Here is a 12254-nt window from a genome sequence, read left to right as displayed (position 1 = left end):
CAGTCTCCCCCCCCTCACCAGGGATGTCAGTGAATGGTTAATACATGGAGCAGTCTCCCCCTCCTCACCAGGGATGTTAGTGAATGGTTAATACATGGAGCAGTCCCCCCCCTCACCAGGGATGTCAGTGAATGGTTAATAGGTGGAGCAGTCTCCCCTCCTCACCAGGGATGGTAGTGAATGGTTAATACATGGAGCAGTCTCCCCTCCTCACCAGGGATGTCAGTGAATGGTTAATACATGGAGCAGTCTCCCCCTCCTCACCAGGGATGTCAGTGAATGGTTAATACGTGGAGCAGTCTCCCCCTCCTCACCAGGGATGTCAGTGAATGGTTAATACATGGAGCAGTCTCCCCCTCCTCACCAGGGATGTCAGTGAATGGTTAATACACAGAGCAGTCTCCCCTCCTCACCAGGGATGTCAGTGAATGGTTAATACATGGAGCAGTCTCCCCCTCCTCACCAGGGATGTCAGTGAATGGTTAATACATGGAGAAGTCTCCCCCTCCTCACCAGGGATGTCAGTGAATGGTTAATACATGGAGCAGTCTCCCCCTCCTCACCAGGGATGTCAGTGAATGGTTAATACATGGAGCAGTCTCCCCCCTCCTCACCAGGGATGTCAGTGAATGGTTGATACATGGAGCAGTCTCCCCCTCCTCACCAGGGATGTTAGTGAATGGTTAATACATGGAGCAGTCTCCCCCTCCTCACCAGGGATGTCAGTGAATGGTTAATACATGGAGCAGTCACCCCCTCCTCACCAGGGATGTTAGTGAATGGTTAATACATGGAGCAGTCTCCCCTCCTCACCAGGGATGTCAGTGAATGGTTAATACATGGAGCAGTCTCCCCCTCCTCACCAGGGATGTCAGTGAATGGTTAATACATGGATCAGTCACCCCCTTCTCACCAGGGATGTCAGTGAATGGTTAATACATGGATCAGTCTCCCCTCCTCACCAGGGATGTCAGTGAATGGTTAATACATGGAGCAGTCTCCCCCTCCTCACCAGGGATGTCAGTGAATGGTTAATACATGGAGCAGTCTCCCCCTCCTCACCAGGGATGTCAGTGAATGGTTAATACATGGAGCAGTCTCCCCCTCCTCACCAGGGATGTTAGTGAATAGTTAATACATGGAGCAGTCTCCCCCTCCTCACCAGGGATGTCAGTGAATGGTTAATACATGGAGCAGTCTCCCCCTCCTCACCAGGGATGTCAGTGAATGGTTAATACATGGAGCAGTCCACCCCCCCCCCCCCCACTCACCAGGGATGTCAGTGAATGGTTAATACATGGAGCAGTCTCCCCCTCCTCACCAGGGATGTCAGTGAATGGTTAATACATGGAGCAGTCCACCCCCCCCCCCCACTCACCAGGGATGTTAGTGAATGGTTAATACATGGAGCAGTCTCCCCCTCCTCACCAGGGATGTCAGTGAATGGTTAATACATGGAGCAGTCTCCCCCTCCTCACCAGGGATGTCAGTGAATGGTTAATACATGGAGCAGTCTCCCCCTCCTCACCAGGGATGTCAGTGAATGGTTAATACATGGAGCAGTCTCCCCCTCCTCACCAGGGATGTCAGTGAATGGTAAATACATGGAGCAGTCTCCCCCTCCTCACCAGGGATGGTAGTGAATGGTTAATACATGGAGCAGTCTCCCCCTCCTCACCAGGGATGTCAGTGAATGGTTAATACATGGAGCAGTCTCCCCTCCTCACCAGGGATGTCAGTGAATGGTTAATACATGGAGCAGTCTCCCCCTCCTCACCAGGGATGTCAGTGAATGGTTAATACATGGAGCAGTCCACCCCCCCCCCCCCACTCACCAGGGATGTTAGTGAATGGTTAATACATGGAGCAGTCTCCCCCTTCTCACCAGGGATGTCAGTGAATGGTTAATACATGGAGCAGTCTCCCCCTCCTCACCAGGGATGTCAGTGAATGGTTAATACATGGAGCAGTCTCCCCCTCCTCACCAGGGATGTCAGTGAATGGTTAATACATGGAGCAGTCTCCCCCTCCTCACCAGGGATGTCAGTGAATGGTTAATACATGGAGCAGTCTCCCCCTCCTCACCAGGGATGTCAGTGAATGGTTAATACATGGAGCAGTCTCCCCCTCCTCACCAGGGATGTCAGTGAATGGTTAATACATGGAGCAGTCTCCCCCTCCTCACCAGGGATGTCAGTGAATGGTTAATACATGGAGCAGTCTCCCCCTCCTCACCAGGGATGTCAGTGAATGGTTAATACATGGAGCAGTCTCCCCCTCCTCACCAGGGATGTCAGTGAATGGTTAATACATGGAGCAGTCTCCCCCTCCTCACCAGGGATGTCAGTGAATGGTTAATACATGGAGCAGTCCCCCCCCCCCCTCACCAGGGATGTTAGTGAATGGTTAATACATGGAGCAGTCTCCCCCTCCTCACCAGGGATGTCAGTGAATGGTTAATACGTGGAGCAGTCTCCCCCTTTTCACCAGGGATGTCAGTGAATGGTTAATACATGGAGCAGTCTCCCCCTCCTCACCAGGGATGTCAGTGAATGGTTAATACATGGAGCAGTCCCCCCCCCCCCCCTCACCAGGGATGTTAGTGAATGGTTAATACATGGAGCAGTCTCCCCCTCCTCACCAGGGATGTTAGTGAATGGTTAATACATGGAGCAGTCTCCCCCTCCTCACCAGGGATGTCAGTGAATGGTTAATACATGGAGCAGTCTCCCCCTCCTCACCAGGGATGTCAGTGAATGGTTAATACATGGAGCAGTCTCCCCCTCCTCACCAGGGATGTCAGTGAATGGTTAATACATGGAGCAGTCTCCCCCTCCTCACCAGGGATGTCAGTGAATGGTTAATACACGGAGCAGTCTCCCCCTCCTCACCAGGGATGTCAGTGAATGGTTAATACATGGAGCAGTCTCCCTCTCCTCACCAGGGATGTCAGTGAATGGTTAATACATGGAGCAGTCTCCCCCTCCTCACCAGGGATGTCAGTGAATGGTTAATACATGGAGCAGTCTCCCCCTCCTCACCAGGGATGTCAGTGAATGGTTAATACATGGAGCAGTCTCCCCCTCCTCACCAGGGATGTCAGTGAATGGTTAATACATGGAGCAGTCTCCCCCTCCTCACCAGGGATGTCAGTGAATGGTTAATACATGGAGCAGTCTCCCCCTCCTCACGGTGCAGGGATTTCTCTATTTCCGAGCTCCTCGCTGTTGCTATGGCTATGACCATTCCTGCAACGCAACACCCATGTGACCTGCTGTATGATGGCGGCTGTGCTGGGAGGTATGTCATCTCTCCACTGCTGCTGCTTGGAGGATAGAGCGCCATAGCAGAGGGCATCATGCAGGCCACGGGCATGACGGGCGCCGGCTATGGGAGAGCAGTTTGTTAGCGGGGGCCGGGCACTGGGCACGGCGCTGGGAGCAGGAGCCTCATCCTGGCATCGGGTGCGTATTGTCTTTTATATATATCCTGTTATTACCCTCCTGTCATAGAGGACAAGGTGCCATCCGGGCACTGCCAGCTGCTGCCATGTACCGCTGAGGAAGTCGTGGGCAGAGGCTGGGATGGCCGCCTGGCAGCTGCAGGATGAAGGACACTTTATGGATCAGTGAATTATACATGGACCATTTGCAGGCGCCTCAGTCTCATCCCTCAGCCCCGCTCTTTGTTTCCTGGAGTTTCCTCTCTACATATAGATCACATATAGCAGACAGCATTGTATATATATATCCATATGTCCCCCTGACTGCATACACACAGCTGTATATAATATACCTACAACATCCTGTATATACATGTATCTGTATAATATAGTAACTATCACATCTAGTACATACATGTATACTATTCCATCCAGCGTATACATGTATAAATCCACATAACATAATGGCTAGAACATCTTATTCCTTCATGAATATCCATATAACATAAAACCTATAACATCCAGTGCATACATGAATACATGAATATAACATAATAACTATAACCTCCAGTGCATACATGAATACATGAATATAACATAATAACTATAACCTCCAGTGCATACATGAATACATGAATATAACATAATAACTATAACATCCAGTGCATACATCTATTTCCATATAATATCTATATATAACATGCATGTTATGAATATGATACCCAGTATATACATTTACATACAAATATATATATATATAATAAATATACTCAAATTGTATCCTTCTATTCATGTTACATCTGCATACCAGATAACTTGGCATGCTTAGAGTTGTGGAATAAGACGGTAATCACTGAGTCTCTGTTTACGTGTACTCGTCTCTGCCAATCTCAATGCCTTGTATAGAGGATTATTAATGAGTGCCATGTGTTGGGTTAGCTAGGCGTCTTCCTTTGTGTCCTTTCTGAGCAGGTAATCGCTTCTATATTAATCATTGAACTTGATGACTGTAACACAATACTCCCCCCCCCCCTCCCCCCTTCAAGATCAGTTTTTGGTTTGGCATCACACCCGGAGGAGCCCATTGTTCACCTCGGCGGAGACTAGTGGGTTAAAACAGTCTATTACAAATCATCTACATGAATAATGTTCCCTAAGGCTGCGTGGCCTGGTGCATGAGAAGAACTTTCCCTTATTCTGCTGGGAAAAAGAAAATGATCCATATTAAAACATGAAAGGGTTAAGTTTAATGTGCAGATGAAAAATAAGTCGATCTATAAGATTTGTGTGTAGATTGCAGTGATATTGTGTAATCCATACACTGGATGTGTAGATGATGTCATGGCTGTTTATACTGTTCTGTATGCTTTGTGCTCTGCTCACACGACTGTTCTCTTTATCATTTTGTTATATTTTATTTTTATACAAATTTATAGGGTAAAATAAAATTACAATAACTCAGATTATTCCATGTTAATGTTATTGAACACTCATTCCGACAAGTGTAAAGTGAGAGTCCAGATTATTATGGTGGGTATGGAAAGTATTCACTCTTTGTTTTATTGCAGCCAATTGGTATGATCAAAAAAAGGTGTTTTTTATTTTGCTCGTTCATGTACACACTTGACAGAAAAAACTTAATTGCAGATATTTTTGCTAATGTATTGAACAAGAAAAATTGAAATTTCATCACATGGTAATTAGTATTCAGACCCTTTGCTTTGTCACTCATATTTAACTCACGTACTGTCCATTTCCTTCTGATCATCCTTGACTTGGTTCTACTCCTTCATTGGAGTCTAGCTGTGCTTAATTAAACTTATTGGACTTGATTAGGAAAGGCACCTGTCTATATAAGGCCACACAGCTCACAGTGCAAGTGATGTGCATGTGGAGCTCAGGCAGAATTGTGGCAAGGTAAGGATCTGGTCAAGGTTACAAAAGAATTTCAAGGTTCCTAAGAGCACAATGGTCTCCATAATTATTAAATGCAAGAAGATGTGGACAACCATGGAAATCTTCTTCCACCTGGCTGTCCAGCCAGACTAAGCAATTGTGGGAGAAGAGCCTTAGTGAGAAAGGTAAAGAAGAACCAGTAGGGTGCAGTCGGGATATGAGATGCAGGGATATGGGAGAAAGTTCCACAAAGTCATCTATCACTACAGCCCTCCCCTAGTTGGGGCTTTATGGCAGAGTGAGCCGATGGAAGCCTCTCCTCAGTGCAAGAAGTTTTTGGTATTAATTCTAAGTGGTATGTGTATAGAAAACCAGGCACTGCTCATCACCTGCCAAATACAATCCCAATAGTGATACATGGGCCAGAGGTTCATCTTCCAACAAGACAACGACCCTAAGCACACAGCTAAAATTACAAAGCAGAGGCTCCAGAACAACTTTGTGACCATTCCTGACTGGCCCAGTCAGAGCCAGGACCTAAACCCAATTGAGCTTCTCTGGAGAGGTTTGAAAATGGCTTTCATCCACGTTCACCATCCAACCTGAGGGAACTGGAGAGGATCTGCAAGGAAAAGGCAGAGGATCCCCAAATCCAGGTGTGGAAAACTTGTAGTGTCTTCCCAAGAAGACTCCTGGCTGTACTGGCTCAAAAGCTGCTTCTACTCAATACTGGGCAAAGAGTCTAAATACTTATGACCATGCAAGATTTCAGTTTTTCTTGTTGAATACATAAGCCAAAATATCTACAAGTCATGATGGGGGCAGAGTGGACATTAATGAGCAAAACCAATCGTACCAATTGTCTGTAATGAAACTAAGAGAGAAAAATTTAAAGGGGTCTGAATACTTTCCACTGTATCATTGTATGATTATATTTTATTAAAGATTAAAGGAAATGGTAAAAAGTAAAGATGTCCTTCTATCCAGGATAGTTACTGAGTCACAAATGTTTGGGAAACTAATGTTACTTTGGAAGGAAGACAAAGTAGGGGGTTTTGCATTAGATCTGGAATGGATCTCTGCAAGGTGGGACCCATTTAGGTCTGATCTGACGGAGATTTTAGCTCCCACCTTGCTCTCTGCCCCGTCATGTCCAAGCTGGTGGACATGGGGCTTAAAGGGGTCATCTGTGAGAGTTTTCATCGGTGACAGGAGTGCAAGACATAAATACACGTACAAGGGCGGAAAGTACCCATGTATTTACATCCAAGGTCAGCAAGGGGTTAAGGAAGTAAACAGAATAACAGCAAGCAGTGCTGCCATCAGGAATTTAAGGAGTCATACAGCAAACTCTTTACCCCCCATCCCAGCACACACATTACATTTTACCACAGTGAACCATATGACATAGTGTGGTAAATAGGTATTTGATCTCAGGCTGATTTAGCATGATTTACCCCCTACAAAGAACAGAGAGGTCTGTCATTTTTAATGTACATGATAGGTAAACGCTACCTATCTAAAAAAAAAATCCATAAAATCGCATTGTATGATTTTTAAAGAATTAATTAGCATTTTATTGCAAGAAATAAGTATTTGATACAATAGAAAAGCAGAACTTAATATTTGGCACAGAAACCTTTATTTGCAGTTAGAGGTCAGACGTTTTCCTGTAGTTCTTGACCAAATTTGCACACACTGCAGCAGGGATTTTGGCCCATTCCTCCATATATAGATTTTCTCCAGATATTTCAGGTTTCATTGCTGACACCGGGCAACATGGCTTTAACTACCTCAAAAGATTTCTGATTGGGTTCAGTTCTGGAGACTGGCTAAACCACTCCATAACCTTGAAATGCTTTGTACGTAGTCACTCCGTAGTTGCCCCTGTTTCCTCTGCACTAAGAAGCGGCTCGCAAGGTACAAGGGCCCAGGATGGACGGCGCCCACTTTCTCCATCTACGGTTGCCTGGCCGGCCCTTTACATCTGCGGCTGCCTGCCTCACCATGTCATTCGCGGCTGGGTCCGCCCATTACATCTTCTGCCGCCCACCCATCTCATCTGTGGTTGGACCCACCCTTCACATATGCGGGCACCCGGTGCCTCCGTTCATCTGCAGCTGCCCGCAAATCTCTGCCCTTCTCTTCCACGGCTCGGCCCACCCGTTGCCATCGAAGCCGCCTGGTCCACTGTTTCTACCCATGGCCTCATGGCCCACCCTACTCTTCCGCAACTGCCCGCCAAGTCCTTCTCATCTGCGGCCCAAACTCGCCATCTTTAGGAGGGTGTGTATATATATATATATATATATATATATATATATATATTGTGTATGGTGTGTATGTGTATATGCATGCTGTATGAGTGTATATATGTGTATACACTATACAAGTATATATGTTTTTATACTGTATAGGGGATATTTATGATACGCCAGCAAATGATAGCCCTGTCGTTGCTTTTTCGCATCTGTATCCGGCAGACTGTTGCACTGCGTTTGTTTCTAGGCCAGGCGACTTATCACCAGCTGCAGTGAGTGTGCGCAGACACAAGGACAGTAATGCCCCTATACCGCCCCACTCTCTGCTGGCCGTGTCCCTCCTCCTGGCGCAAAGGTGGCGGATTGGGCTAAATAATAGCAATAAGCTAGCATTTGCGATTATTTCAGGACTTCTACACCACTGACGTGGCACAGAGGCCCTGATAAGTATGCCCCTATGTGTGTATATATATTTATATTAGTGTGTATAAAATGTATGTATTGTATGTGTGCATGATGTCTATATATTGTATGTATGTGTGTATATGTTATATATATGTACAGAAGTATGGGGCACATTTATCATTATTTATTATACACCTGTTCATGTGAAGAGGCCGGGAACTGCAACTTCTACCCCCTCTACACCCCGGTGGGCGATGAGAGGGCGGTGCAATGCCATGAGGTGGGCCGATGGGGAGTGTTCCTGCCTATAGCCTGCGCACTACCTATAACCTGAGCAATTCTACACCAGGTCAGAGCTGGCGCAGAACCCAGATTTATCAGGAGGCTGGAGCCTCCAAAGAGATACTGCAAATGCTGAGGGGCAGGGGCAGCATCATATATTGGCACAATTAGTGCCACCGTATGATAAATGTGCCCCTATGTGTGTATATGGAGTGTTTATACTGCATGTATGTGTATATATGGGGAGTATATACTGTATGTATATAATGTGTATGTACTAATATGTGTGCAAATTTGATGTTTATATACTATGTGGGTATATGATGTATATATACTGTATGTGTGTATAAATGTATGGATGTGTACATACTGTATGTGTACATACTGAGTTTGTATACACTCTGTGTAAATGTATAAATGAATGCATATATGTGTGTGTATGATTATATACATGTATGTGTGAGTGTAAAAGTGTATTAAAAGTGTGTATGAGTGTAGAACTGTGTGTGTATATAAATGAGTTTTCAAATATGTATATATATTTTTTTTTAAAAGGGAAGGGAGGCCCATGCAAAAATCTGAAGGAGCAGGAGGGGGAGAGAGTCTGTAACAGTCAAGTTAGATCACAGAGGGGCTTAGGTAGCTTAGACTCATTGGCATAATTTTAATGGTTGATTTTTGAAGACAGAAGCCATGGGTAACAAATATAAGAAGATTACCTCCGTCACAGTCCCTGGATCTATGAGTAAGTGTCCCTGGTGTACCATGATGGAGTTTGATGGTAGATTTCTTTTAATGACTTATTACATTTTCACTCACACCCCAGTGCAACATCTACAGCAGTGGAATATGTGATCCCTGTTAACTAAAAGTTTTGCGTAATTATTTGTGGGTTTGCACTGAGGAAACCACAAGGTACATTGAATACTGTGGACCTTTGGACCTATAAAATGTCAGCTCTGACAACAGCAGTATGAGGCATCGGCTCATCACTTCTTATCTTCAGGCTCTATACAGCTCCTTCACTGTGCACATTTCATGTTATAACTTTATGCCAGGTATTCCTGGAGAGAATACTGGGAAGATTGTGATGTGTTATTAAAGATTCGCATTCTAGCCCTCAGATATCTATCATATTTTTGCAAATTATTTATTTAGTCAATGAAAACCTATTTATACAAATGCCAACACAGATGAACACACATTTTCAAGACAATGTCCTAGAAAGCTATATCAGTATGATTATTGTAATGCAATTGGAAACCAGAGGAAAAACATAATAAAAATAATTGCTGCTCAACTTAAAGGGAGCCTGTCACCACATTTTTCCCAAATACAGCTAGTGACAAGTTCATATAGAGCCCTATTAACTAAATCCCACCCATATTTTTGGATAAAAATTGTTTCCGTCGTATCCCAATAAAATCAACTTTTATTTAATCTTACCTGGAATAAGGCAGATCTACCAGAAAAGTCAGAGGGGGAGGGTCCTGCTTGGATAAGTCCAGTGGCTCCTCCCCATGCCTCCTTCTCAACATTCACCACTTCATATCATGTCACCAGGGTGATGTCATCTACGGTCCTTTACCCACTAAAATTTGCAAAATCTGACCCAGGTATGTATCTGATCTCATGAAATCACAGCATGCCTCCATGGACTTTTACTCCTCCCCATCCCTTTATGCGGGCATGCTGTGATTTCATGTGATCACATACATACATAAGACGGATTTTGCATATGTTATTGAGTAAAGGACCCTCGATGACATCACTCTGGTCAGCACTGGTCACAAGTGCTGAATGGTGAGAAGGAAATTGAAATTGGCCAAGCAGGACAAGCCCCTATGATTTGCTGCCTGTATGTAATATAAAAAAGGTGATTTTATGGGGATGTGAGATAAACAATTTTTAGCTAAAACAAGGGTGTCCGTTAGTTAATAGGGCTCTATGGGAACCTGTCACTAGCAGTATTTGAAAAGAATGTGGTGACCGGTTCCCTTTAAAAAGGGATTCAGGGCAACAGTGCTAACCACTGAGCCACTATGCCGTCCACAGAATATATTGGAATATTTTCTGCTAAGTGATCCTACTTGACATGGCTCAGTGGTTAAGACTAAAGTGTACAATGCTGTGAGATTAGGTATCCAACCCCAATTTAATAGTAAATGAAATCGGAGCACACCATAAATGCAGTTAGGTTTATTTTTTATTAATGGCCAAGGTTTACAAGTAGGTGAAAGTTTTCGGCTGACTCAGCAGCCTTTTTCAAACCGGGAGGCTGAAGAGGTGATGGTTGGAATAGCAAAGTATGTAATGAGCACGCAGAGGAATGGAACAGCAGTACCTGAGGAAAAACGTGGCACTGAGGTACTGAGGTACCATTCCTCTGTGTGCTCATTACATACTTTGCTATTCCAACCATCACCTCTTCAGCCTCTCTACAGCATCAGCCGAAAACATTCACCTGCTTGTGAAAATTGTCCATGAATAAATAACTCTAAATGCATTTCTGGTGTGCTCCAATGTCATTTACTATTACAATGAGTGGTTAAGGCTATTCTGCCATGAGCGAAACTACTTTTCAGCAATTACATATGTCTTCATACAACTTTGCAGTAATGTATACAAGTTCATAGTTGATAGTATAACTTCAGGATGTGCATAGGGTCTTTCCCTGTATGGGAACTTTTGCATCAGCCTTGTAGGGTACCATCCATTAGAAATCTGTTAATATGGATACAAAAATGATGCCAAACATATGCGAATCGGCCATAATAAAAAGGCACTTTTATCACAACCACTTCAAAACAGATTGGCCACTGCCACAAGTAAATACCATTTTCACCAGGTGTTGTGCTTTTTTTGTAAAAATATTTAGGCAGGAAGTAGCAAGTGGAGTCAACAAATCACCTCTGAAGCCTGTGAGAGGTGCGGTGCAGGAAGGGCAGAGGCTGGTGGGGGACTTGGTAGGCCTAGGCACTGCAGTGGGAGGGGAATGGTATTACTAATTCTGCTGTAAGTTTAAAAAAAAACATACAGTTACCATATGTGCTAAGGGTCATAATAGGGAATGTATAGCCCAACCAAAAGTTCTGCATGTAGCGTTTTTTGATCTGACTATTTATAGGTGTGACCAAAAGTTGATGTAGCCCTTCATCTATCCATTCTGTTGTTTCCTTCTGGAGCATAACTGATCCCGGGGCTGGATATATGTGAATGAAATGTCATTTATTTAGCTTTGGCCTCCTAGTGCTCAAAGCCAGGCTATAGCTATGGTGCATGTACTAGTGCTCAGGCTATAGCAAGTGTGCAGTAGTTCTAATACTCAGGCTTTAGCTAGTGTACAGGGGCTAGTGCTGTAATGTGCAGGAGTATTGCTCAGCCTATAGTTAGTGTGCAGGTGCTAGTGCTCAGGCTATAACTAATGTGCAGGCTATAGCTAGAGTGCGGGTGCTTCTACTACTATGTTTTGGAGTGTGGTTACGCATACCTCCCAACATTTGTGGAATGGAAACAGGGACAAAATAGTGATCCCCCTAAGCCACACCCCCAAACACTCCCTGGCCACGCCCAAGATGTTTAACTTATTATAATGAAAAAAATCATCTTCTCAATAATACAGTTTTTTTTAACCTGGTTGGGATAGATCCCTCTCTATCAATCAGTGCAGTAAGTCTGTGTCACAGTGTAACAGTGGCAGTTAACAGTTCTTAGTTACCAAAAATCCTCAACCAGACAATCACTGAGCTCATGGCTCAGTGGATAGAGGTGCTGTGTCTCTATGGCAAAGGGTCTGGAGTTTGAATCCCTAGGTAGACACCATATATGGACAGATGGTGATCTGACCCTGATGATGTGGTCCCTGCTCTCTGCTAACCTGACACTTCTCTCAAAAGGATTCCCTGCCTGATGTCTGTAGAAGCCATTCAGTGTTGCAGGTTCAGGCTTTGAAGGTATTTACTAGGCAG

General features: G+C 44.5%; 1 protein-coding gene across 5 annotated transcripts in view; it reads left to right on the top strand.

The window, feature by feature from the left end:
• The first annotated feature begins 3168 nt into the window (after nucleotides 1-3168).
• Nucleotides 3169-12254, top strand: part of DTX3 (deltex E3 ubiquitin ligase 3) — a 47851-nt gene continuing 38765 nt past the window's right edge. Inside the window, exon 1 of one of the 5 annotated variants that reach the window (XM_072134866.1) lies at nucleotides 3169-3300. The gene's annotated coding sequence lies outside the window, so the exon portion shown is untranslated. Of the gene's footprint in view, nucleotides 3465-12254 lie in introns of all 5 variants that reach the window. The other 4 variants (XM_072134869.1, XM_072134870.1, XM_072134865.1 and 1 more) reach the window with 4 other exon arrangements.

The sequence above is a fragment of the Engystomops pustulosus genome, chromosome 2 (assembly GCF_040894005.1).
Source record: "Engystomops pustulosus chromosome 2, aEngPut4.maternal, whole genome shotgun sequence".
In the NCBI taxonomy this organism is placed as follows: domain Eukaryota; kingdom Metazoa; phylum Chordata; class Amphibia; order Anura; family Leptodactylidae; genus Engystomops; species Engystomops pustulosus.
This window is presented reverse-complemented; position numbering and strand designations above follow the sequence as displayed.